At 48.8% G+C, this 27,631-nt stretch overlaps 1 protein-coding gene across 4 annotated transcripts in view; it reads left to right on the top strand.

The window, feature by feature from the left end:
• The window catches only part of RASGRP1 (RAS guanyl releasing protein 1), a 99,435-nt gene that overhangs the window by 22,525 nt on the left and 49,279 nt on the right, over window positions 1-27,631 (top strand). The window lies entirely within an intron of this gene.

Below are 27,631 nucleotides of genomic sequence, written 5' to 3'. Positions count from 1 at the left end.
GGTTGATGTCTCTAATGACCATAAAATGCAGCATAAAAATGCACTCATAAAACACATTGGGGGCGATTCAATTGAATGTGATGTAGAATAGTGCCTGGAAGGAGTTCCCAGAGCTATTTATTTGTCCCCATTGTACCTTGCATTTAAGTTAGGAGATGCAGTTTAAGGCGCCTAAAGCCAGGTATTTAGTCACGGTAACCTGCATTTTCCGACTTAAGTGCCAACTGCACTGCTGTTAGGGCACGGCACACGCTAACCCCCAGCATCGCGGCACTAGCTTATATGACTTTCATTTTGGTACACCCTCCTGAGGTGCGAGCAGAAATCATCTAGTCGGGGCTAACAGCGTGGCCAATTGAATAGCTCCGTGAACTCCTTCCCACTGCTATTCAACATCGCGTTCAATTGAATTCCCCCCACTAAAAATAAATACTGTATATAAAGGAAACAGACCAATTATGGACCAAAATGAAAGTGACTGCAGGTATTTTGTAGAATAATAAAAACATTTATGTATAGTTAAATGTGAACAAGTTTAGGTTACATGACTCATTTATTTTACATTTTTCTCTGGAATGTTGAAAGTAGGTTTTTTTGTTCAAATCAAATTCAAAATGTACTTTTCATCTTTAGTCACCTTAATTTGTCAAAACACTGAATATTTAATGGTGGCTTTACTTGCAGATTTCTATGCTGCATTTACAGTCATTTCTAATACAAAAAGATCTCATTGTTACCAATGGAGATGAAAAGTGATTTTGAGGTAAAAAATACAAAACAAGCATAAACATAGCAAACGTCATCATATATTTGAAACCGCAAATAGATGCAAGAAAATCCATATATATATTTTTTTTAAGCATCAATGAAACAATTGATTAAAAATCTATCATTTAAAATAGTGACACAATCGTATAAGTGCTCAAAGACTTTAAAACACAGAAAAATCTTTGAAGAAATACTATTGTAATTCAACCATTTATCGGTTTATAATATTAGTCGGGCATGTCATTTTGGTAGTGTTCTTTGGCATGTGTTGGTTGTGTTAAGTTCATATTGAGCTGTATAGTAAGGATTTGAGGCCCCAAACGAAGTTAGGTGGAAATCCATATAGCATGCTTCCCGGCATATTGTGCTGGTGGGAATAGGGACACATTAGTAGCAGCCTACTTGCAAAAAAGGGCAATGTTGCACCATGAAGGGAATGTGCCGTCCCTGGGTGATACGCAGCGCTAGGCTGCACAATCTCCCCTTTCTTTACAATAGCATTGAATGGCCATGGTGAGCAGGGACGCCAAGAGATCCTTCAGTCCCTGGTACTAATGGGGCATACACACTAGACGATTTTTATGAACGATAACGATATCATTCATATCGTCCAGTGTGTATGCACTGAACGACCAGCAATGCACACTCCCGCGGGTCGTTCACGATATCCCCAGTCGAACATGCAGCTCAATCTGGGAATATCGTTAACGATGCCATGCTACCGAATGAGAAAACGTGCTGAGTGGTGGGAAATATCCCCTCAAATTTGGACTGTCCTGCCTAAATCAGGTCAGTTGGACGGTATTGCTGATGGTTGCAGATTTACACAGGCATAATTATGTTGCTAATTAAGTGCTGCAAATTATAATTCTTTTTGCACGCAAGAAAAATGGCTACTTTTGCAAATAGTACACAGTTTACACTTCACTCTACAGAGTAGCTAAGACATGTCCCCCACCAGACTAAATCTGTGCACCTTATACATTTGTTCTCCCTGAAGCACACAATGGTTTTGCCAAGTTGCACTATTACAACTTTGAATTAGATTTACTCTTAACTCTGAATGATGCCATTGGTCTCCAGTCTATGGCAGTGAAAGCTATGAAGGAGAGTGGGCATTGGTAGCAATAAACTTTATTTAATAAACTTTATTTAAGCCATTCACAAGTATCACACTGCTGGAACCTGATTACCCCTATTGGACAGAGGCTTTTATTTGCTTAAGCTGGGTACATACCTTTACAATTGTCAAACCGCTCTTTTGATTCTCGACCCGTTCATGCAATATCTCAAGAGTGTGTATGCACCTTCCATCCTGTTTTATCTGAAGATAACTGAATGCATCTGAAGATCAGGTTTTATGTGCAGTTTAGCTTTCATCCAATGTGATGGTACAATATCGGACAAAAAGTGAAATGTGTACACATTATCAATCATGCTATCCGATGCTTCTGCCCATACTCCTCCAGCAGCAGTGCTGCCTTTGAGTCTTTTCAGCAGATATTTTAGACAGATTGTAATCGAAGATCGCAAGTTAAGTTGGGTACACACTAAGAGTTCCATCTTACAATATATCGTTCCGACGCGGATCGGTACGATATATTGCGCGGATTGCATATGTATGCCCGAACACGTGTACCTGTGGGTCGTTCACGGCATTGTCCCATCTTCTTGCACTATCTTATACTCCCTACAACGGCACCTAACCATTGGCTGCTGCCGCCCTTTTGCTTATTTACGATCACGGATGCAGCGATGTTTATAAACCATGTCCTTGTCCTGCAATGTTTTGCACTGTACGTCACTGTTTTCTTGTATTGCTCATTTGTAAGGTGCGGCGGAACCCTCGTGGCTCCATAAAAAAAAAGGATAATAATAAAAATCTGATTGGTTGCTATGGACAACTTGTCTATTTTAGAAGCTTTAGTAAATCTACCCCTAGTGTCATATGAAAGCACGAGTCCTTTTGTTTTAAACAGAGGAAGTTCCTGTATCGCTGTGCCATGTTAGCCATAAGACTTGCAGTGCTGAAGCAAGCACACAAATGCACTTCTGTACAGTTGTAAATTATAGTACTATGTGCGGTTTTTATGTTTAAAGACACATTTAATATAAACTAGATGTTTTTCCCAAACGCAGTGTGGGTGGGTAACAATGTTGATTAGTGTTCACACCAATTAGTGAAAAAGTGTGTGTTGCATCTAAGTTCTTAGGCCGCATACACACTAGACGATACCCGTGGGTCGTTAACGATGACCCCAGTTGGCTGTACATGTAGACAGGAGGCAGCAGCGGCAAAGCGGAATGAATCATTCTATCGCTGCCACTGCAGGTATTTCTCAGCTGTCTCATCAATATTTTAATAGGGGATTGCTTAAGAAAAATATCTTCTAACGTTGTGAAAATAGTGGTAGAAAATCTTTCTTATTGCCAAGTGTTGGTAAATAGGCTTGTATACATATTAATCTACATTATAAAAAAAAATCCTCTTTGCTCTATTTTCATAGATTATGCATATAACTATATGGTGAAACATAATTGACAAAGTGCATTTTTTATGACAACCCAGCATGCGCCATACATAACCATTAAGAATAAACCCAACAACACAGCAGAAGTGTTTCTCTGGAAATTGTATTCTAAAGTTATATAAAAGGAGTTTGTCTGGTAAAGACCTTTCCCTTTATTATTGTATGTATTTCAGTGGAATTGTATCTTCCTCTTACATGAGATCTACACATAGGTAGCAGATTACTCCTTAAGTGATAAATATGGGCCTGAAGTAGCCGCAGTGTATGGGCTTCCTACTGTGATGCCCACCAGCTGTACCATAGAACAGACATCAAACCGCACTATCGGACATTAGAGCAACCCTATGGTTGCTCATGTTGGCGACATCGGCGACCAACCACCGGTTGGCCACAGGTGCCCTCAACACACTTGCTTGCATGCCCACTAATGAAAACCACCTCCCAGTCATTGCCCAGGGATACCTCTCGAAAGTGCATGGATTCTAATGCAATTCCGATATGCGCAGTGCGTCTTGGATATGCACAGACATGAAACTCTCTAAATCTGTCCACATCTGTAATAGGCCCTATTTCACCTAAAGGGTGAGTATACTTAAGTAAAAAAATTTAATTAAAACATCCGAATACATTTGGGCAAAGGTCACTCTTGCAGAGAGGGCCTCATTTGGCATCATATTTTCATTTCATTATATATAGACGGAAGCTGTCACACGATAACAAAACACTGTTCTTTTTGACATTTGCTAAAGAGCCAAGGAATGCCACTGATTGCTATCCGAAGATTTCAAATGTGTAAAAGGAGTCACCTCCCCTTCTTCTGAAAATGTGGTGTGGACATCTAATACTACCACATGGATATTGTTTTACAGTATCTCAAATGTCTGATTACTGCGTTACTGTCTCACAGCACTGAGGTCGTGGGTTCAATTCCCACCACGGCCCTAACTGTGCGGAGTTTGTATATTCTCCCAGTGCTTGCGTGGGTTTCCTCCGGGTACTCCGGTTTCCTCCCACACTCCAAAAATATACTGGTAGGTTAATTGGCTCCCAGCAAAAAAAAAAAAAATTAACCCTAGTGTGTATGTGTGTGAGCGTGTGTTAGGGAACATAGGCCCTCATTCAGAGCCGTACGCTCTGAGCAGAGCGCACGCTCTGAATGAGGGCCGCCCTCCATAAAAATGGAGCGTCCTCCTGGACGCTCGTATAGCTGTGGGTCACCACCCACAGCCTATACGAGCGTGCAGTTTGATGGTCGCGATGGTCGTGACCATCGCGACCATCGAAACTGCGAGCCGGAGCCTGCGGTTGAGGTTTTTACAACCGCAAGCTCCGGAGTGCTTTTGGCTCTATCAGAGCCAAAATCACTCCCACTGACATCACTAGTGATGTCAGTGGGCCGGCTTCTGACGGGAGGCGTTCCCTTAGGAACGCCCCCGTCAGGGAGCCACGCCCCCGGCACGCCCACCAAAGGGGGCGTGCTGTCAATCAACATCGACAGCACGCCCCCTTTGATCAGACACAATGAGCGAAGGAAAGTCCTTCGCTCGTCGCATCTGGCGCATGCGCACGACGGAGCTCCCTCCGTCGTGCGCATGCTCAGTGCAGAACATCGACCCACTTGTGAGCGGACAGCCGCTCGCGAGTGGGTCTGAATCAGGGCCATAGATTGTTAGCTCCACTGGGACAGGGACTGATCTGATTGACCAACTATTCTCTGTAAAGCGCTGCGGAATATGTGTGCGCTATATAAATAACTGGTAGTAATAATAATAATAATAATTACTAAGGGTGTGCACCGGCCACTTTTCGTGTTTTGTGTTTTGGTTTTGGATCTGGATCTTTCTTCGTGTTTTGGATCTGGATTGGTTTTGCCAAAACCACCCTTCCGTGTTTTGGGTTCTGGGTTTGTGTTTTGGATCTGTATTTTTTTGAAAAAAAGCATAAAAACAGCTAAAATCACAGAATTTGTAGGTTTTTCTGCTCCTATGCTATTATTAACCTCAATAACCTTAATTTCCACTCATTTCCAGTCTATTCTGAACACCTCACACCTCACAATAGTGTTTTTATGTCCAAAAGGTTGCACCGAGGTAGCTGGATGACTATGCTAAGCGACACGAGTGGGCGGCACAAACACGTGACCCATCTAGGCGTGATACTGCAGTGGCAGACAGGATGGCAGTTTGAAAAACTAGGCCCCAAACTGTACATAATGCAAAGAAAAAAAAGAGGTGCAAGATGGAATTGTCCTTGGGCCCTCCCACCCACCCTTATGTTGTATAAACAGGACATGCACACTTTAACAAATCAATCATTTCAGCGCCAGGGTCTGCCACACAACTGCTGCTGAAATGATTGGTTCGTTTGGGCCCCCACAAAACAAGCTGGCAATTAATGTGTCCCTGCACAAACTGGCTCTACGGAGGCAAGATGTCATCCTCATCCTCCTCATCCACCGATTCCTCACCCTCTTCAGTGTGTACATCCTCATCCTCACAAAGTATTAACTCGTCCCCACTTGAATCCACCACCACAGGTCCCTCTGTACGTTCTGGAGGCTGGTCTCCCTGGAAGAGCTGATAATTCATTTTGATGAACATCATCTTCTCCACATTCTGTGGAAGCAACCTCCTACGCCTTTCGCTGACAAGGTTCCCGGCTGCACTAAACACTCTTTCGGAGTACACACTGGAGGGGGGGCAACTCAGGTAAAATAGAGCCAGTTTGTACAGGGGCCTCCAAATTGCCTCTTTTTCCTGCCAGTACAGGTATGGACTGTCTGACATGCCTACTTGGATGCTGTCACCGATGTAATCCTCCACCATTCTGTCAATGGTGACAGTATCATATGCAGTGACAGTAGACATGTCAGAAATTGTTGCCAGGTCCTTCAGTCCGGACCAGATGTCCAAACTTGGTCCTGCCTGCCCTCCATCACCGCCAGCGGGTTGCTTAGGATACCTAAGTTTTTTCCTGGCAGCCCCAGTTGCGGGAGAAAATGAAGAAGGAGCTGTTGACGTGTCACGTTCCGCTTCAGCTGACAGTGTGTTCACCAGCAGGTCTTTGCACCTCTGCAGGCTTGTGTCGGCCGGAAAGAGAGACACCACATAGGCTTTAAACCTAGGATCGAGCACGGTGGCCAAAATGTAGTGGTCTGATTTCAACAGATTGACTACCCTGGAATCCTGGCAAAGCGAATGAAGGGCTTCATCCACAAGTCCCACATGCCGAGCGGAATCGCTCCGTCTTAGCTCCTCCTTCACTTTCTCCAGCTGCTTCTGCAAAAGCCTGATGAGGGGAATGACCTGACTCAAGCTGGCAGTGTGTGAACTGACTTCACGTGTGGCAAGTTTGAAGGGCTGGAGAACCTTGCACAACACGGAAATCATTCTCCACTGCGCTTGAGTCAGGTGCATACCCCCTCCTTTGCCATGTCATAGGTGGATGTATAGGCTTGAATGGCCTTTTGCTGCTCCTCCATCCTCTGAAGCATATAGAGGGTTGAGTTCCACCGCGTCACAACCTCTTGCTTCAGGTGATGGCGGGGCAGGTTCAAGAGTGTTTGCTGGCGCTCCAGTCTTCAGCACGCAGCCGCTGAATGGCGAAAGTGGCCTGAAATTTTTCGGGCCACCCAAAGCATCTCCTGCACGCCCCTGTCGCTTTTCAGAAAATTCTGCACCACCAAGTTTATTGTGTGAGCAAAACATGGGACGTGCTGGAATTTGCCCAGATGTAATGCCCGCACAATATTGGTGGCGTTGTCAGATATCACAAATCCCCAGGAGAGTCTAAGTGGGGTAAGCCACTGGGCGATGATTTCCCTCAGTTTCTCTAAGAGGTTGTCGGCGGTGTGCCTCTTACTGAAACCGGTGATACACAGCGTAGCCTGCCTTGGAACGAGCTGGCGTTTCTGAGATGCTGCGACTGGTGACGCTGCTGCTGTTGCTGTGTAAGATGATACATCTACCCAGTGGGCTGTCACAGTCATATAGTCCTTAGTCTGCCCTGTTCCACTTGTCCACATGTCCGTGGTTAAGTGGACATTGGGTACAACGGCATTTTTCAGGACACTGAGGACACTTTTTCTGAAGTTTCTGTACAGTCTCGGTATCGCCTGCCTAGTGAAGTGGAATCTAGACGGGATTTGGAACCGGGGACACACTACCTCTAGCAATTGTCTAAATCCCACTGCACTAATGGCGGATACCGGACGCACGTCTAACACCAACATAGCAGTCAAGGCCTCAGTTATACGTTTTGCTTCAGGATGACTGCTGTTGTACTTCATCCTCCTCGCTAAGGACTGTTGGAGGGTCAATTGTTTAGTAAAAGTAGTGGTGTTCCTACTTCCTTTCTGGGATGATGAACGACTCCCAGCAGCAGCAACAGGAGCAGCGGCAGCAGGAGGCGTAGCAATGCAGGATCCTCCGGAGGAATCCCGGATAGGAGAGTCAGTCATGCCAGTGACATGGCCTGCAGGACTACTTCCGATCCTGACTAAGGAGGAAATTGACGAGGAGGGAGTTGACGGTGTGGTTTGCAGGCGCTTGGATACAACAGGACAACGGGATTTAGGTGTCCCTGGACTGCTTACGGTCTTAGCCAAAGTTTCTGAACTTGAAAGTAACTTATTATGAACGCGCTGCAGGTGCCGTATAAGGGAGGATGTTCCTAGGTGGTTAACGTCCCTACCCCTACTTATTCCACCCTTACATAAGGTACATATGGCAAGACAGTTGTTGTCTGGATTTGGATAGAAATATTGCCAGACCAAAGAGGTGGAATGTTTGGTCTTCTGCCCAGGCATGACGGTGATGGGCTTTTTCATCCCACGGACAACAACTGTCTCCCCCGGAGCCTGATTTAAACAAACCACATCACCATCAGAATCCTCCTCGCCAACTTCCTCCTCAGCGCCAGCTACACCAGTATCCTCATCCTGTTGTACTTCAACAGTGACATCTTCAATTTGCATATCAGCAAGTGGACTGTGGGTGCTCCTTTCAGCACTTGCAGGGGGCGTGCAAATGGTGGAAAGAGCCACCTCTTCCCGTCCAGTGCTGGGAAGGTCAGGCATCGCAACCACCACCACACTTGGACTCTCCTTGGGGATTTGTGATATCTTCTTAGATAGCACAGTTCTTCGCTGTGCTTTTGCCAGCTTAACTCTTTTGATTTTTTTAGTGGGAGGAGGGCTTCCATCGTCATGTGAAGCTGAACCACTAGTCATGAACATACTAGGGATCGACCTTAGCCGTTCCTTGCCACTCCGTGTCGTAAATGACATATTGGCAAGTTTACGTTTCTCTTCAGCTGATTTAAATGTTTTTTTCAAGGTCATTTTCCTGAACTTTGTCATTTGGGATTGTATGTGCCCTCTATTATGACATTGGGCATCGGCCTTGGCAGACGACGTTGATGGCATGTTATCGTCTATGTCATGACTAGTGGCAGCAGCTTCAGCACTAGGAGGAAGTGGTTCTTGATCTTTCTCTATTTTATTTTTATCGGAGAAAGTTTGGTCCTCCATTTATGTTATATCGATTTGATATATACGTGCGGCTAAACACAGAAAATATTTTTTCATTTTTGCTGGAGAGTAGTGCACTTTGTGGGTTACACCAGCCTTTAAGAAATGAGCCAGCCGGCTCTTTACTTATGGGACACAGGCGCACGCTTGGCACTACTTTGTTGATGCACGTGCGGCTACTGCGCACACAATTCACAAACACAGAAAATATATATTTTTTTGGTTTGGACTGGAGTGTACTTTGGGGGTTACAGCACCCTTTAACGGTCAAGCCAGCCGGCCCTTTACTTATGACACAGGCGCACGCTTGGCACTACTTTGTTGATGCACGTGCGGCTACTGCGCACACAATGCACAAACACAGAAAATATATATTTTTTTGGTTTGGACTGGAGTGTACTTTGGGGGTTACAGCACCCTTTAACGGTCAAGCCAGCCGGCCCTTTACTTATGACACAGGCGCACACTTGGCACTAGTTTGTTGATGCACGTGCGGCTACTGCGCACACAATTCACAAACACAGAAAATATATATTTTTTTGGTTTGGACTGGAGTGTACTTTGGGGGTTACAGCACCCTTTAACGGTCAAGCCAGCCGGCCCTTTACTTATGACACAGGCGCACGCTTGGCACTACTTTGTTGATGCACGTGCGGCTACTGCGCACACAATTCACAAACACAGAAAATAATTTTTTTTTTGGTTTGGACTGGAGTGTACTTTGGGGGTTACAGCACCCTTTAACGGTCAAGCCAGCCGGCCCTTTACTTATGACACAGGCGCACGCTTGGCACTACTTTGTTGATGCACGTGCGGCTACTGCGCACACAATTCACAAACACAGAAAATATATATTTTTTGGGTTTGGACTGGAGTGTACTTTGGGGATTACAGCACCCTTTAACGGTCAAGCCAGCCGGCCCTTTACTTATGACACAGGCGCACGCTTGGCACTACTTTGTTGATGCACGTGCGGCTACTGCGCACACAATTCACAAACACAGAAAATAATTTTTTTTTTGGTTTGGACTGGAGTGTACTTTGGGGGTTACAGCACCCTTTAACGGTCAAGCCAGCCGGCCCTTTACTTATGACACAGGCGCACGCTTGGCACTACTTTGTTGATGCACGTGCGGCTACTGCGCACACAATTCACAAACACAGAAAATATATATTTTTTTGGTTTGGACTGGAGTGTACTTTGGGGGTTACAGCACCCTTTAACGGTCAAGCCAGCCGGCCCTTTACTTATGACACAGGCGCACGCTTGGCACTACTTTGTTGATGCACGTGCGGCTACTGCGCACACAATTCACAAATACAGAAAATATATTATTTTTTTTGCACTTGGGGGGAGCACCCCTGATGGACAGAGCACCCCCTGGACAACACTACAGCACCCCTTTAGGACTGGGACACTGCACAGGACTTTGGAGTGGACACAGCCCCTATGGAGAACTGACTGCACAACACAGTCCAGCCAGCCCCTATGGACTTTGAAGTAGTGGACACAGCCCCTATTAACAACAGCAGCACAGCACAACACAGCCAGCCCCTATGGACTTTGAAGTAGTGGACAACAGCAGCACTACACTACACTACACAGCCCAGCCAGCCCTAACTCCCACCCTCCCTCTTCACTGTCCACAGCCGAGTGAGAAAATGGCGCCGACGCGGGTACCTTATATAGGATCCAAAACCCGCGAGACTCGGAAGGCGGGATGATGACGTTTTGCCTCGATTTCAGATCCGAGTCAGGCGGGAAAAGTCGAGCCTGACTCGGATCGGACTCGGATCGGGGGGGCTCGGGGGGGGTTCGGATTTCAGAAATCCGAACCCGCTCACCCGTAATAATTACTAAGCTGAGTAATATACATGAAATAAAGGAGGTATTTACATATGACTAATGTGTCTACCATGCTTTTTCATTACTCTGCAGCAAGTTGCCATGTAGGAGGGAGGGTGTTGCCTATCTAAACTGGCAGGGAGTGATTAAGGGCTTTGCAGATGTGTTTGGTAGAAATGCACAATGTGGAATGGTGGATCCATACACAGAGACAGGGCCAGTGATATTACATACACTTCTCAGCTTTTTGACCTGTACCGGAATCTTTTGAGACAATAGGGGATGTATCAAACCTGCAGGTGGAGATGTTTCTATCATTTTATAGAATGTACTTGATAAATGGGTTTGGTATAAAAGATCTACAGTAATGGTGCGTACACACAGTACGATAAAAATGCACAATATGAATGATAACGATATCGACCATAATGTTATCGTTCAGATCGTTAATTTTTTGGTGCCTACCAACCCTCAAACGACCAGCGATATATATCGACCAGGTTACATAGGGACCCGCGATCGTTGACTGTGGGTCGCTGGCCCGTCGTTGGCGGGTTGGTGGTGTGATGGATGAACGATAATGATCATCCAGCACATCGGGAAGGTGCAGGACAATCAGTCAGTGATATCGTTATCGCTGACTGATCGTACCGTGTGTACGCACCATAAGAAGTTTGATATGAATAGGTCCACACCTAATGGTCGACATGCAATAGGTCGGCTGACAAAATGTCGACAGGCTCAAATTTTTGACACAAAAATGGTCAATCATTTTTTTTTTAAATGTGATTTAACCCTAATCCTATCCCTGATTCTCCCCCTAGTAGTGCCTAACCCTAACCCTTCCCTGGTGCCTAACCATAACCCACCCTCTAGTGTCTAATGTGAGGTTAATGCCATACTTTTCTACATTTACTCAACAAAACTGGTACAAAATAATAACCCACCTTCAGTTTGTATAAAACAAGACGTAATTTTACCCAAATTGTGCCCTATTCTGCCAACTGTCCCATAAATCCCAACCCTTATGGGGCCATGGATTGGGACTTTCCTGCTTAAATTGGGATAGTTAAGAGGTATGTAACACTGAACACAGGGCCTGATTCAGAGCCGGACGCTCGCTCTGAATCAGGGCCCTCCTACCTAAAATTGGAGCGGCCTCCTGGCCACTCGCATAGCTGTGGGTGACCACCCACAGCTTATGCGAGCGGCCAAAAAGATGGTCGCGATGGTCAAGACCATCGCGACCATCGGGCTTGCGACGAAACCCTGCAGTAGGGTCTCGCTGCCGCAAGCCCAGGAGTGCTTTTGGCTCTATCAGAGCCAAAAGCACTCCCACTGACATCACTAGTGATGTCAGTGGGGCCCGCCCCAGACAGTAGGCGTGCCCATGGGAACGCCTCCGTCTGGGCAGCAACGCCCCCGGCATGCCCACCAAAGGGGGCGTGCTGTCACTCACCATCGACAGCACGCCCCCTTTGGTGCAAGACCCATAACGACAGCTTGGCCATCGCTATGCGGGTCTCGCGCATGCGCACTAGCAGTGGAGGGCTGGGCCGGGGGGCAGGGTGCCATGTGCCCCCCGGGCCGCAGCGTCATGTGGGCCGCGGGCCGGTGCAGTTTGTGTCACTGACACAGACTGCACCGCGTGTGTAGCGCTGACTGGACAGAGTTCGGTAAGCGCTATACAAGTGACAAACACACAGCCGCCGGCTCCGGCAGCTGTGTGTTTGATCAGCAGCCAATGAGAGTCTGTCAGACTCTCATTAGCTGCTGCTGTGCCCACTGCAGGAGCCGCTCCATCTTCTGGCTCCCGCAGTGGGCAATGAGAGAGGCGTCATGACGTCATATGCCGTCTCTCCTATAATGCAGAGCGGCCCGGCCTGGGAAGGACAGACGGAGGAGCGGATGGCGACGGCGGGAGCGGGGAATCAGGTAAGTGTTTTTTTTGTTTTCGTTTTTTATATTACGTGTGTCTACTGGGGGGGGTCGTCTGGCACTACTGGGGGCACTACAAAGGGGACTACTACTACTGGGGGCACTACAAGGGGGATGGGGGACTACTACTACTGGGGGCATTACAAGTAGAGGACTACTACTACTGGGGGCACTACAAGTGGGGACTACTACTACTGGGGGCACTACAAGGGGGAGGGGACTACTACTACTGGGGACTACTAATACTGGGGGCACTACAAGGGGACTGCTACTACTGGGGGCACTACAAGGGGGGTGGAGGACTACTACTACTGGGGACTACTACTATTGGGGACACTACAAGGGGGGACTACTACTGGGGGCACTACAAGGGGGGGACTACTACTACTGGGGGCACTACAAAGGGGGGAGACTACTACAGGGGGCACTACAAAGGGGGGGACTACTACTACTAGGGGCACTACAAAGGGGGGGCTACTACTGGGGGCACTACAAAGGGGGGGACTACTACTACTACTGGGGGCACTACAAAGGCGGGGACTTCTACTGGGGTCACTACAAGGGGGGGACTACTACTGGGGGTACTACAAGGGGGGACTACTACTACTGGGGGCACTGCAAGGGGGAGCTACTACTACTGGGGGCACTACAAAGGGGGGGACTACTACTAGGGGCACTGCATAGGGGGGAGGGGACTACTACTAGGGGCACTACATAGGGGGAGGGGACTACTACTGGGGGCACTGCATCGAGGGACCACTGCTGGGGGCTCTATATAAAGGTCAATACTGGGGGTACTGCATAGGGGGGAGACTACAACTGGGGCCACTATTTAAGGGGTATTGCATAAAGGTTACCACTATTGGGGGCACTGCATGGGGGGTGGACTGTTACTGGGGGCACTATATAAGGGGCACTGCATAGGGGGTACCACTATTAGGGGGACTGTATAAGGGGCTTACTACTTGGGGCACAAGGGGCACTGCACAGGGGGGACCACTACTGGGGGCACTATATAAGGGGCTTAGTACTGGGGGCACAAGGGGCACTGCATAGGGTGGATCACTACTGGGGGCACTATATAAGGGGCTTACTACTGGGGGCACAAGCTGCACTGCATAGGGGGGATCATTACTGGGGGCACTACTGGAGGCCTGCATAAGGGTGTTCTCTCCTGTGGCACACGGGGGCACTGCATATGGGCACTATGACAGGGGGCTGCCCCATATCTTTATTTTCACCTTACATTAATCCCATATGGACCCTCTCCTCCTTGGAACACTTGAGGGGGGGAGCGCCGTAGCACGCACATTCTTCGGGCACCCTGGCTACACGCTACTCCTCTGCCAGGGCCGCCTGCATGCATTTGCCCCCCAGGCTAAAAGTTGCCAGCAAGCCCCTCCGCACTAGGGCACCATCGACCCGCTTGCGAGCGCTCAGCGCTCGCGAGTGGGTCTGAATCAGGCCCACAGTACTTACTTCCATTATTGTCTGAATATTTCAGCTTAGTGTTCATTTAAAATGTAAGCAATGGAGTTTACTTATTCACTTTCTTTTCCTGTTTTTTAGCAGCCACTTGTTATGTCAGTTGGACAGTTGGGCATGTGGAAGGTAAAATTGCTATTTAGGAATATTTCCTCACATTTTTTTTTTAAATAGTTATGGAATACAAGTTTTTAGCAATAATATAATGCTATATTTATTACTGGCTACCTCCACTTAAAACACACATACATTAGGCGGCTTCCATATATTCTAGCTACAAGAATTGAGGTCCGCATTGTATATTGGGGCTGATTCAGACCCGCTCGCAAGCAGGGCTGCCACCATAAATTGTGGGGCCCGGTACTAATAAAATAGGCAGGGCCCCCCTGGGGGAGAGCATAGGGCAGGGAAGGCTGAACCTTATTGGGAGGGGGGGGCAGGTTAGGAAAGGATGGAGCAGGGGGTAGGCACAGGGGAGGGACGGCATGGAACATGAGCAAAGTGGTGACAAAGGGTTAAGTTGGTCTTATACTGTGCAAGGATCTGGAACACTTGCGCACTTGTGAGCAAACGGTAGAGGCAGAGGACAGGGGAGGCTGTCTGGATTTGGGGGGGCGGACATACAGTGAAATATTTTGGGGGAAACATTAGGAGGACTTACCTATGGACTGACTTCAGCTGGTCCGGAGAGAGTGGGAGCAGCAGCAGTGCAGTTATCGTCGCAAGCCCCGATTGTCGCGACCATCACCTGGCCGCTCTCAAAAGCTGTGGGTGGACACCCACAGCTTAGCGAGCGGCGAGGAGGCTGGCACCATAAAAAAAAAAAAAAACGCCCTGGCTCTGAATCAGGGCCATTGTCCGCTAGCATGTAACTGCATCGTATTTCCACTTGAGGTCTGCTTTACATACTCGCCACCAGCACGGGGCTTGTATTATAGACTAGTCACCAGAATGGAGGAGGTCTGTTTATCACGAGAATGGAAGGGTGCTTTATATAGTTTCCATTGATAAAACAGTGCAGTGCTGGGGCCTGGCATGCCACTCTAACCTTCCGGGCAGTGGCCCATGTGCAGCACCCCACCTCCACCTCCATGCAGTCACCCCCCCCACACACTCACCAACTCCATCTAACCCTAATACTTGTCACTTTTATATACAAGGACCTTACCATTTATTGGGACGCTGTCTGAACTTGGGATATTGTGCAATACTATCCAGCAATTGGCTGTAAAGCAGAACCACTTGTCTGCGTTAGAGTTCTCCAGACCGTGAGGCCATCACTAAATAAGGATTCCTCCAGGACTTTACTACAAGCCGGTAAATTATATCTAGCTGGACTTTGTTTGCCACCAAGAGACTATTACCCGGTGCATACGAACTACCTTAAGTGCCTACAGGGTGATTATATATATTACTAGTGCCTGTTTTATTCACAAACAAATGTATTAATATACTGTTAGTATTATATGAACTTTATTTTTTATAAGCCTATATTTAGTATTGTTTTTATTAAATTTTATGTTTATAATTTAACATTAAATCATATAAAGTTTTACTAATATCTATTAGCGCTGCTTAATATTCTGTATTTACAACTTTTCTGGAGGCTGACTACCTCCTCATAGCAGCTGCTTGAAACAGCAACACATAGCAGTGCCCTTTACTTTTTATAACAACTCCATCTTTTGTGTGATATGTTCAGAAGATGACATATTTAGAGGGGCCCATTTATTAATGATCGCTATTGCAATACGATCTGGGCATCACATTACCGCCCATGATCGCATTGCACCGGCTCATTATGCGTGCTGTAGCCCATAGGCTACAGTGGTTAACGCCATCTTCAGATGGTGTTAGCTGCGGGGGCCAATATCCGGAATGCATGGTATTCCGGATTTTGGTAAATTTGGCAGCATCGCATACCCCATAGAAAACTATGGGGGATGCGGCTGCCAGCGGCTATGGAGGGATTGAAGCAGGTATCGGAAATATTTTGGGGGAAACTTAATATTTGTGGTTAACCCCCGAAAACATCCAATATAGCCTTAAATATAGAATGATAAATGGGCCCCATAGTGTGTCAGAGTGTTTGCTGTCTTCTGTGGTAGTGCCATCTTTCCGAATATATGTCACACAAAAGATAGCGCCACTGGCATAAAATGCAGATACAGTATGATTATGAGGTCTGATTATGAGTTACCAGCAATGCCGATGTTCACGTAAATAATGATTTTTCTACTTCAGGGTCCATAGGGTATCCACAGGATACCTTGGGGTATAGGTGTGACGTCAGTCGCAGGGCACCAAAGAGTTAAGCTTTCAGCCTCCCAGGATGCACTAGGTCCCCCTCCTATACCCCGCCCCCGGGCCAAGGCACCTCAGTTTAGTTTGGTGCCCGGCCGGAGTCGGGTGCACCTGTTGGAGTGGGGGCTAGAAGAGCCCCTGAAGCTTATTCTTCATGCAGCTGTGGCTGCACATCTGGATGAACAGCATGGACAGTCAGTCCTGACGTCCATGCTGTCTTCCCTACACCCCGCCGGTACCAGAACGCCGGTACTGATCCGGGGATGCTGGTGGGCGTCTGGGGTCACAGCTAGCGGTGACCCCAGATGCTCTGGACCATGGCCGGATTCAAGGGGGACAGAGGTAAGCAGCGGGGTCCCGCGGTGGGTCCCCGCTGATCACATGGTCCTAAGTCCCCAGGCAGGGGGCTCCCTGGGGACTGGCTGCAGCGTGGAGCCAGGCGACCAACCTGCGCTTCCACTACCCCCTGGGACAGCGGACCGCAGCAGAGCGGTAGCGCTGCGGCGTCCCAGGGGTTAAATGCATGCCAGGGGAGCGCGCCTTCCCTGTCTCACAGCCGGCGCCTCCCCCGCTGCACACAGCCCTCTCTGCATGCTGCCGACTGGTCCTGTGGCAGCGCTCCTCCCCCAGGCCAGCCTCCTCTCTGCTCCTCGGCGGCCATCTTCTCCAGAACGCATGGTGAACGCTGCTGGAAGCGCTGGACGGAAGCATCGTGGTCTGGGTCCCCCCGCATACCTCTCCTCCGCTGTGGTCAGGTCTGTGTATGCAGCGCTGTGTCCTACCAGGCCCTGTGTCTGTGTAGTTGAGTGATCAGCGCTGTTAGTGCAGGAATTGTTATTTCTCTGCATTGTATGTGACTGTGCTAGCGCTGCTGCCTGTAACTTTTCTTCTCTAAACTGTCAGCTTTATTACTGTCCCTGTTCTTCTGCTAAAGCCCTTGCGGTGCGGTGCTGCAGGGTGGTCTCTCGCCTATTTAATACTTAATTGGTGAGAGAGGTCACATACGTGGTGCCATCATGTCTGAAAGTGATTTTCCCCTCCGGCTACAGTGTACCACGTGCAAAGTACCGTTAGCGGAGGGGGAGGGTAGCGCGGAGGGCCTTTGCCGGCAGTGTTTGTCCATGGCGCGGCCTATTACGGTTACAGCACCGGTACAGGAGCCGCCCTGGGCTTGTTTCGCTCAGGCGTTAACAGCTTTAGTGGGCCAGTTAGCTCCGCAGCCCGCGTTTACTCCGATGGGTTTGTCCCAGCAGTCTGTGGTGTCGTCACCCATGCAGGGGTTCCCACGACAATTGGTGGTACCCCACAGTCTCCCTATTTCCCCGCTCCCGGGTTCTCAGGAGCCAGCGTGGGTTAACTCCCTGACGAGTTCTGTACAGCACTTGTCGGATGTGTTGCAAGGGGAGTCTGTGATGCGGCCTCATAAAAGGCCGGTGGCGTCTCTGTCCGCTCCTTATGAGGATGACGAAGGGACGTCTGATGATGGGGAGATTCTGGATCCTTACGATCAGGAACCTCTCCATACTAAGGACGCTGATGCTAAGTCCAAAGTATATATTCCTGGACTTATTCGGGCGGTCCGCACAGCCTTGGTGATTGAGGACGAAGTTCCCCCAGCGGCTAAATCTAAGTATGCCTTTTTCAAAGATGTGAAGGGCGATGCCACAGTCTTTCCTCTTTCGGGTCAGTTGGTGGACCATTTAGAGGAGGCGTGGAAACAACCTGGCAAAAGATACCAGCCGCAGAGACGCCTGGCGGTGGCTTATCCGTTCGCGGATAATTATTTTGCTAAGTGGGAATCCCCTCCACAGGTGGATTCTCACGTGACCCGTCTTGTCCGTAGTGCCACATTGCCGATGCCATCCATGTCCTCCCTTAAGGATGCTACGGACCGCAAGGTAGAAATCTGCCTGAAGTCCGCTTATTCCCTTGCAGGGGGGCAGCACGGCCGGCTATGGCCATTTGCTGGGTTGCCAGAGCGATGGAGCGCTGGGCGGATTCATTAGAGGCTTCTTTTGAATCCGACTGTCCGGCCGATCAGGCGGAGTTGATTGGCAATCTCCGTGATTCGGCCACCTACATCAACGAGGCGGCTCTAGACATTAGTACTCTGGTGTCTAGAATTTCTTCAGCAGCGGTAGCTGCTCGTCGCACCTTGTGGCTGCGATCCTGGAAGGCGGACGCAGATTCCAAGAAAGGTCTGGAAGCGTTGCCGTTTACCGGAGAAGTTCTCTTCGGTCCGGATCTGGATAAGATTGTGGCCACGCTGGCGGCAGCCAAATCTGCTTGTCTCCCGTCGGCCGCTGCTCCTTCTGGTTCGGGACCATCGTCCTTTCGGTCATCTAGGGCCCAGGGCAGGCCCAAACCACAGTCGTTTCCTCGACAGGCTGGCCCTAAGAAATCGGTCAAGCCCCGGAAGCAGGCATGGAGTACCAGACGTCCGGCCCCCAAGCCAGATGACAAGCCTGCGGCCTGACGGTCCGGGCCTCCCTTTGGGGGATCCCAGGGTGGGAGGCCGCCTGCTACAGTTCGCCCAGTGTTGGTCGACCACTACGACAGACACTTGGGTTCTGGAGGTGGTTTCCCACGGATACGCCCTCTCCTTCCGGCACAGACCCCCGGCTCGCTTCTTCACCACGGGTCTCCCATCAGACCGGAACAAGGCTACGGAGCTGCGGAAGGTATTGCACACTATGCTCCAGGCTGGAGTTATAGTGGCGGTTCCATTCTCCCAGAGGGGCCAGGGTTTCTATTCAAATCTATTTTTGGTACAGAAACCCAATGGGTCATATCGTCCGATTCTCAACCTCAAAGCACTCAACAAGTCTTTGCGGGTCCCGAAGTTTCGGATGGAGACCCTACGGTCCATCATTCTGGCGCTGGAACCTGGGGACTACTTGGTGTCATTGGACATACAGGACGCTTACCTGCATGTCCCTATTCTTTGGCGCCATCAACAGTTCCTCAGGTTTGCAATCCGCAGCGACCACTTCCAGTTTCGGGCGTTACCTTTTGGCCTGGCAACAGCACCACGTGTTTTCACCAAGGTGATGGCGGTCATGGCGGCTTCTCTGCGGCTGCAGGGAGTCCGCATGTTGCCGTATTTGGACGACCTGTTATTGGTGGCAGGATCTCCAGAGCTCCTGTTACGCCACTTGGACCTGACCATTGCACTGCTGCAACGGCACGGCTGGCTAATCAACTGGCAGAAGTCCACTCTAATCCCGTCTCGGAGGATTCTGCATCTTGGAGCCTTATTGGACTCGGGACAGCAAAGGATCTTCGTGACGGAGGACAAGATCTCTGCTTTACAGTCAAGGGTGCGCAGTTGCCTGCACAACCGCCGGGTGTCCTTACACTCGGCGATGAGGTTACTGGGCTCCATGGTGTCGGTGTTCGACATGGTGGAATACGCCCAGTTTCACTCCAGACCTCTGCAGCACCTGATCCTGTCCAAGTGGAACGGGCTGACTCAGTCTTTGAAGTCCCAGACGATTGTGCTCACCCAGGAGGTTCGCCTGTCCCTTGCGTGGTGGTTACAGACGACCCACCTCAACAAGGGACGTCCGTTCTGGGTTCCAAATTGGGTCCTGTTGACAACGGACGCCAGTCTTCGGGGCTGGGGAGCAGTTTCGGGTCCACACTTGTTCCAGGGCAGGTGGACGCCGACAGAAGCGGAGCTTCCAATAAATATCTTGGAACTCCGTGCGGTCTTCAATGCTCTCCAGCAGGCACAGCGGTTTCTCCAGGGTCGCCCGGTGCAGGTCCAGTCGGACAACGCTACCACCGTGGCCTACATAAACAGGCAAGGAGGAACTCGCAGTCGGGCGGCTCTCGTAGAGGTCTCTCGGATCCTGGTTTGGGCGGAGCGCAATCTTCCGGCCATATCAGCGGTCTTCATCCCGGGAGTGCTAAATTGGGAGGCGGACTTTCTAAGTCGCCAGGATGTTCATCCGGGGGAATGGTCCCTGCACCCGGACGTTTTTCAACTACTGGTGGACAGGTGGGGTCTTCCAGAAATCGACCTCATGGCGTCCCGGCACAACAACAAGTTGCCGGTGTACGGGTCTCGCACAAGAGACGAAGGGGCGTCTCTGGTGGATGCTCTGTCCGTCCGGTGGACGTTCCGGTTCGCATACCTGTTCCCTCCGGTCTCCCTTCTTCCACGGGTAATCCGGAAATTCAAACAGGAAGGAGGGACGCTCCTGTTGATAGCTCCCGCGTGGCCCAGACGGCACTGGTTCTCAGACCTTCAGGGTCTGTCCGTGACATTCCTATGCGGTTGCCGCTATGACCGGACCTTCTGTCTCAGGGACCTTGCCTTCACCCGGACCTGACTCGGCTGTCTTTGACGGCGTGGCTGTTGAGACGGCCATGCTGAGGTCCCGGGGGTTTTCCAGCTCTGTGGTGCGTACCATGTTACGAGCTCGGAAACCGTCTTCCGCGAGGATATACCATCGCGTGTGGCATACGTTCTTCCAGTGGTGTCGACCGAGAGGTTATGCACCGCGGGAGTTTCGTCTGTCTCGGATTCTCGCCTTCCTGCAAGCGGGACTAGATCATGGGCTTCGCCTTGCTTCTTTGAAGGTACAGGTTTCGGCCCTATCTGTCTGGTTTCACCGTAGGATTGCTACAATCCCGGATGTGCGCACCTTTATGCAGGGTGTTCTCCGCATTCAGCCGCCCTTTGTTCCACCTGTGGCGCCTTGGGATTTGGCTGTGGTCCTGAGGGCTCTCCAAGGACCGCCGTTTGAACCACTGGGCTCAGTGGATCTTAAATGGCTAACAGCTAAGACTGTTTTCCTTCTGGCCATTGCTTCGGCCAGACGTGTTTCTGAGTTAGGGGCTCTTTCTTGTAGACCCCCTTTCTTGGTTTTTTATGGGAACAGGGCAGTGCTCCGCACTCGGCCCGAGTTTCTTCCCAAAGTTGTTTCCCAGTTTCATGTTAACGAGGAAATAGTTGTTCCGGCCTTTAACTCACCGGGTCTTTCCGTGGGTGAGGCCTCTTTGAATGTTGTGCGGGCCTTAAGGACTTATGTTGACCGCACTTCTTCGTTTAGGAAGTCGGACGCTTTGTTTGTCCTCTATGGCTTCCGTAAAAAGGGTTGGCCTGCTTCAAAGCAAACTTTGGCAGCCTGGATCCGTATGGCTATTTCTGAAGCTTATCTTCATGAAGGCCTACCGGTCCCTCCTTCTCTGAAGGCTCATTCCACTAGGTCTGTGGGTCCTTCGTGGGCAGCTCAACGTGGTGCCTCGGCAGTTCAGATCTGCAAGGCTGCTACGTGGTCTTCTGTCCATACCTTCGTGAGGTATTACAGGTTTGACACCTTCGCCTCTCAGGATGCTTCCTTCGGGCGGCGGATTCTCCTTTCTGCACAGGAGCGTCCCCACCCTTAAAGGATACTGCTTTGGGACATCCCCAAGGTATCCTGTGGATACCCTATGGACCCTGAAGTAGAAAATATGAGATATGGTAAGAACTTACCCTTGTTATCTCTATTTCTACGAAGTCCATAGGGTTCCACAGGACTCCCGCCCTGTCGCACCTGTGCTGCAGATGGGCTTTGCTCTGGTCACCGGTTTTCCGTCTCCCTCTGGTGAGAATGTGATTCTTGTATGTGTCCAGATCTTTGTTCTCTCTCTTCCTTCTCCTCCTCCGGCCTATGGCTTGGTAACTAACTGAGGTGCCTTGGCCCGGGGGCGGGGTATAGGAGGGGGACCTAGTGCATCCTGGGAGGCTGAAAGCTTAACTCTTTGGTGCCCTGCGACTGACGTCACACCTATACCCCAAGGTATCCTGTGGAACCCTATGGACTTCGTAGAAATAGAGATAACAAGGGTAAGTTCTTACCATATCTCATATTTTTTTGCGACTGCTCATGAGCCTAAATCACTAAAAAGTTGCACGGCGCCAGGGTACCACACGGTGTCTGCGTACAGAGTCACAGGACTGATTGAGCCATACTGACTGTGGAATGTATTGGGCATTCCTGGGAGATGACTAAAGAGATGCAGCAAGATATTCCATCTGATGGGTGTGTTATGGGAGTGTCACGGTCTATACTAGGACCTGCCGGAGCTCAGTCACACAGGCCTGACCTCTGACATCTGTTACTGCTCATGTGCAGCGTCTCTGCTCCTCTTTACTCCCTTACTTTCCATGAGGATGGATGGACCCAGGAGACTCACACAGTATAGAGCCACCCAGAACCACATACCTGGACGGCAAGTATACTATACCACCACTGTAATAGTACATGGCATCACCATTACCATCTGCTGGTGTATTAGTCACTTCCACGCCCGGCGCACTACTAGACCCAGCAACACCCTGAGCTCTAGGCTGCCTGTATATATAATCTGCAATCTGCTGTTACACCTGTGATATCCCTGTGTCATTTGCCACTTCTTGTTCTAGCTGGTCCAATAAATCTAAGAACTGGCTAAGCTGTACCACGTGTGATCTAACCGCCACCAGCACCAACAACTGCATACATATTTAACACCACATGTATCTTGGCCAAGCATATTATACCCTGTTTAACTGATGTCTGAAGGACTACTGCTCCCAGCACAATACGCTTGCGCATTATAGTGACAGACTATTCTGCTATCAGGTCATACCCAGCCTTCTCTTATCCCGATACTTTGCTAATACCTTTGACCCAGAGACCACTGTGCACTTCAGATAACCCAGTGCTTCTAGGCCCACATACTGTGCTCTCAGAGAAGCAGATCACAGATGTCTTTTAACATGCTTGGCCAGTGCATGCACCTATTGTGCATGCACCGGCTCAGAAAAGATGCTGTGCGTTTTGGGGGTTTTAGAGGAAGGTGGGGATTGACTCAGCAGTGCCAGGCATCCCTCCAGACCCAGAGTCCGACACACCCCTTGTAGTTCCACTCTTGATACTTGCTACCATAAATTATCCCTACTTTTGTGGCATTTAGAACTTAGGACCTCATTCAGAGTTTCTCGCTAGCGCTGTGCGCTCGCAAGTGGCCCGATGGTTTGCGTATGCGCACGGTTCGTTCTGCGCATGCGCGAACTACTCTGTGCGATCGCAGGCCGCTCGCTCGCCCAGCAAAGACAGCCCAGTGAAATGAGTGACAGGAGAGGCCTTTTGTGGGTGGTAACAGGGGCAGGACACTAATAACGGGGGAGTGAAGGTGCAAACGCAGGCGTGCCTGAGTGTTTCAACGCTGTTTTAGAGGTGTGCATAATTAACACGCAGCGTCTTAGTACACGTCACATGCCTGTTTTTTACACTGAAGTCCTCGCAGTGCTTGCGTTAGGGTAAGGCAACCACAAGCGCTGCGATCGCTTCCGATTGTCCTCGATGTACCAATGTTTTAATACACTTCCTGGAGATGACGTGTGCTGGTGGGCGGCTCTGCCTGTGCGATTGGGCATATGCTGGCCGCTCGCTAAGACATGGTGAGCGTGCTTATGCCTTGGCGAGCGATCGCTTCCCGTGGCGTCACTTAGACAAATTTGCATACGCTGGGGGAGAGCAATCGCATCTAGCGAGAGACTCTGAATGAGGTCCTTAATCTCCTATTCCTCTGCCATTTTTAGGCTTTTATGACTTTAGTGACTTGAACCAACTCTCATTACAACTGAAGTGCCTCCTGAGCCCATGTACCAGCAATCTTTGCGGTAACTGTCTGCTACATTCAACACTGACTTATTCGCTCTGTCACTTTTGCATTACGAAATACCACTTGCTTCACTTGCTTTACATTCTGAGGCCTTTTGTCCTAGCTTATGACACTTGAAGCACTTGTACTTGGACTTTTTAAATTTGACGCTCTTTTACAGCAGAATGGAATTCTCAGCATTGGTCTCAGGTATGCGCTCTTGAAACCGTAGCAGCTTGGCCTGTACAATGGGCCTGTTCCATAGTTGTACGCTAATAGTATTGCTGCTGCCTTTGTCACCGCCCATTCCCTGCACTCAAATGGCCGCAGCTTGTCAATCAGACCGCTGCGTCCACGGCACTACGACCAGGGTTACAGTGACATCACAGCACATGCGCACTGCGGCTTCTGCGCATTCGCAGTCCACCCACCACCCTACTTTTATGCAAACGACCAGGTTTGCATACAAGTCTGAATCAGGCACAATCTCCATTGCTAGATTGGTAGACTTGGTTGACTCCAAAACCACTACTAGAAAACCATATTGTGGCATAGAGTCTTGCATCATCGCCATTGCTACCTCCTCATCCTCTACTTGGATGCCTACTGAAGTACTGAAGTTACTTGCTGAGAGATGGACAGCACCCTATCTATATATTCATTCATATTTTTGTATGTACTTGGCTTAGTGCTGTAAAGAGTGCGTCTCACGTTGACTTGCCTCATTAAACCTTTGTCTTCATAATGCCTGTAATGTTGCCCACATTTTCATGTTCAGCCACTTTCCCGTGAATAATAGAATAAACATGCTGCTCTATGGCTAAGACTATGGCTCCCATGGCTTTATCCGCATTATCAGTATTTGGTTTATCACCGGAATCACTAGTGACTTTCCATCATTTTTCCTGCTTTAACTGCATTTGCATGGCACACTTCCATTTAGCATAATTCTCTGAAGCTGTTAGTTTGGTGGATCCTATAACCTATTGGCAGAACCTATAGCTGTTGATATAGGTTGCATCGGTGTGATGTAGGTCAGTCCACACATTGAATAGCTTAACCAGGTCTTTGGTCTACTAACCAGGTAGAACAACAGGGCATGAGACCACACAGGGTGAATGCAGCACAACTTAAGTACATGCAGTATGATACAGATCCAACTAGGAGTGGGTTAACAGAGGTAGCGTTTGGTGTCTGGGCTTTGCACAGGGTAATATGCATGCAGTGGTGGCAGTAAGACTTGTAGTTCCCCAAACAGTGGTGACACAGTGGTAAGCGGTGGCACTGCCGTGTCTGTGAAGTTCAGTGACAGACAGGACACTTGTGGGCACGTTCTAAACCTATGGATAACAGAGAAAGTAGAACGTGTGGTAAGCCAAGCATTTGCAGAGGGCACATTGGGTCGGAGGTCGCACATGCTCAGTGGGGCGCACATCCATTGCTCTGGTAATGGACCAAGGACTGAGGAGACAGGATGAATGCACTCTTACAACAAAACTATGTCTACCCTCTCAGTTTTCCAAACTATACACGTGATACCATACCCACTTTCCAGTAAGCCAAGCTTCTTTTCGGGATCTAAAAATTGTGATAATTTAAAGGCATTCTTTCATTGCCCATATCTGTTGTTACTGCTTACTCAATATTCAGCTCATCAATGCTCTGGCACCTTTTGGCTTAAAACCTGTCATCCTGAGACCGATATACCCATTCCTCTGAAGTTCAGATTGTTCCATAATTAATTGTAAGTGAGCTGTAGGGTGTATCTCAATCTACTGAGATGCCCACTGGCAGCGCCGCTATTCCTTCTTGGAGTGTACTTAGAGGCACCATTGGTTTCAACATCAAAGATTGCACCAGCCCTATGGCAGGTGCAATTTTTGCCAACTGAACATGTCCACCTGTTTCAGTGCTATTGTGTCTTTAGATGCAATTGCTGCCCGCATCATGTCCACGTCTGGCTAGCAAGCACTCTGTTAGATTCCAGGAACGACCAATGAAAATCCATCTCTCTGTGTACAATTTTGATCCCCGATGTTTACACAAATCTCCAATGTTTTGAGATCTGCACATGTGCAGAAGCCGGACTGTGAATGTTCAGATCTGGGGCTGAGAACGCCACAGTATGATTGACTTGCAGCTGACATTTTGGGGTGTCAACAGGAGCGTCCCTTAAAATGGGCCAGTGTTGGCCTTATTTTCTGGGCATGCTGAAGCCAGTGACTGTGTCATAGTTGCCTGGGTTGGGTATGTTGAAATCCTGATGCCGGCAGATGAGTATCCTGACAGGGGAGGTAAGTAGGCTATCCCTACCCCTCTCCCCCCCTAACCCTAACCCTCCCTTACTGGTGCCTAACTCTAACCTCCCCCCCTAGTGCCTAACCGTTATCTCCCCCCACAGGTGCCTAAACCTAACCCCCCCACCCTAACCTCCCCCTGGTGGTGCCTAACCCTAACCCCCTCCTTCCCCTAGCACAACCTTAAGCCTCCCGGGGGGGGTGCCTAACCCAATTGTAAAGCGAATGGAATATGCTGCGCTATATAAGTAATCGTTAATAAATACATAATAATAAATATGTGGTAAACAAACAGTAATTAGGTGATCTACAGGTTCAAAAGTAGTTGAACAATACAGTATATATCAAAAATAGAATATCAAAATAATGGCTACCTCGATAAGCTTGATCTAAAGACAAGTATATTTTATGTAGCTGGCTAATACAACGATTTGTGGTGGACTATAAGCAGCCTGTTTAAATAGTATCCGCATCCAAAACACAATTCCTCTTAGCAACATATTCTCAGTTGACCTGGCAAAAAATATATGGTTTGGGTTGAATTCACACAAGATCAAATTGCATTTGGAATTTGTTGCATAGGCATCACATTTATAATGTATACTGTCAGAAGAGAGAGAGAAGAAAAGAAATATCACAGTGAATAGTTACAAACAAGAAATCGAGTAATGCAGGTAGCAATGTTAGTATCAATACTTTTGTTATATAATGTTATATAGAAAGATTTTGCAAGAAGTATTTAAGCATAGATACGCTCATAGGTGGAGCTAGACATGACCCCTCAACGAAGCATTGTACTGCCAACCATATTCTCCCTGAAACTAGTTTTCAAAAGTAGGCAAGTATGTGCTGCGTCCTTGGCCCTGGCTGTGTGATTTAGCCATAATCCTGAGCAACCTGTGGATCTCGCAGACTGAAATCATCGGCCGTCATCGGCACTGCGTGCACACCTGCAAAATGTTCTGACTTTTTTTCCTGGAGTGTTAAACAAAACATATATAGTTAAATTATAATGTGTAATATGGCATTTGTCATTGGGGAACTGTAATTATTACAATCACCTTAGCACTGTTTTATAAGAGGTAGTCTGGCATTTCCTCTTGTCAGTAAATGACATGGTCTGGCATCTGTCTGCAGTATTGCACAGATCACATCCTTAAAATCTCAGTCTGAACTTTCAGGCTGCAATACAAAAGGACAGTATTGTATCAGAAACAAAGAGACTGCTTATCAGAAGGTTACAGGCATGCCCCTGATGATACTTAGGGATGGCACTGATAAATGACACACC

This window comes from Taudactylus pleione, unplaced genomic scaffold (assembly GCF_031769625.1).
Source record: "Taudactylus pleione unplaced genomic scaffold, aTauple2 ptg000707l, whole genome shotgun sequence".
Taxonomy (NCBI): Eukaryota; Metazoa; Chordata; class Amphibia; order Anura; family Myobatrachidae; genus Taudactylus; species Taudactylus pleione.
The sequence above is the reverse complement of the archived record's forward strand: the minus strand, read 5'-3'. Positions and strand labels throughout refer to the sequence as shown.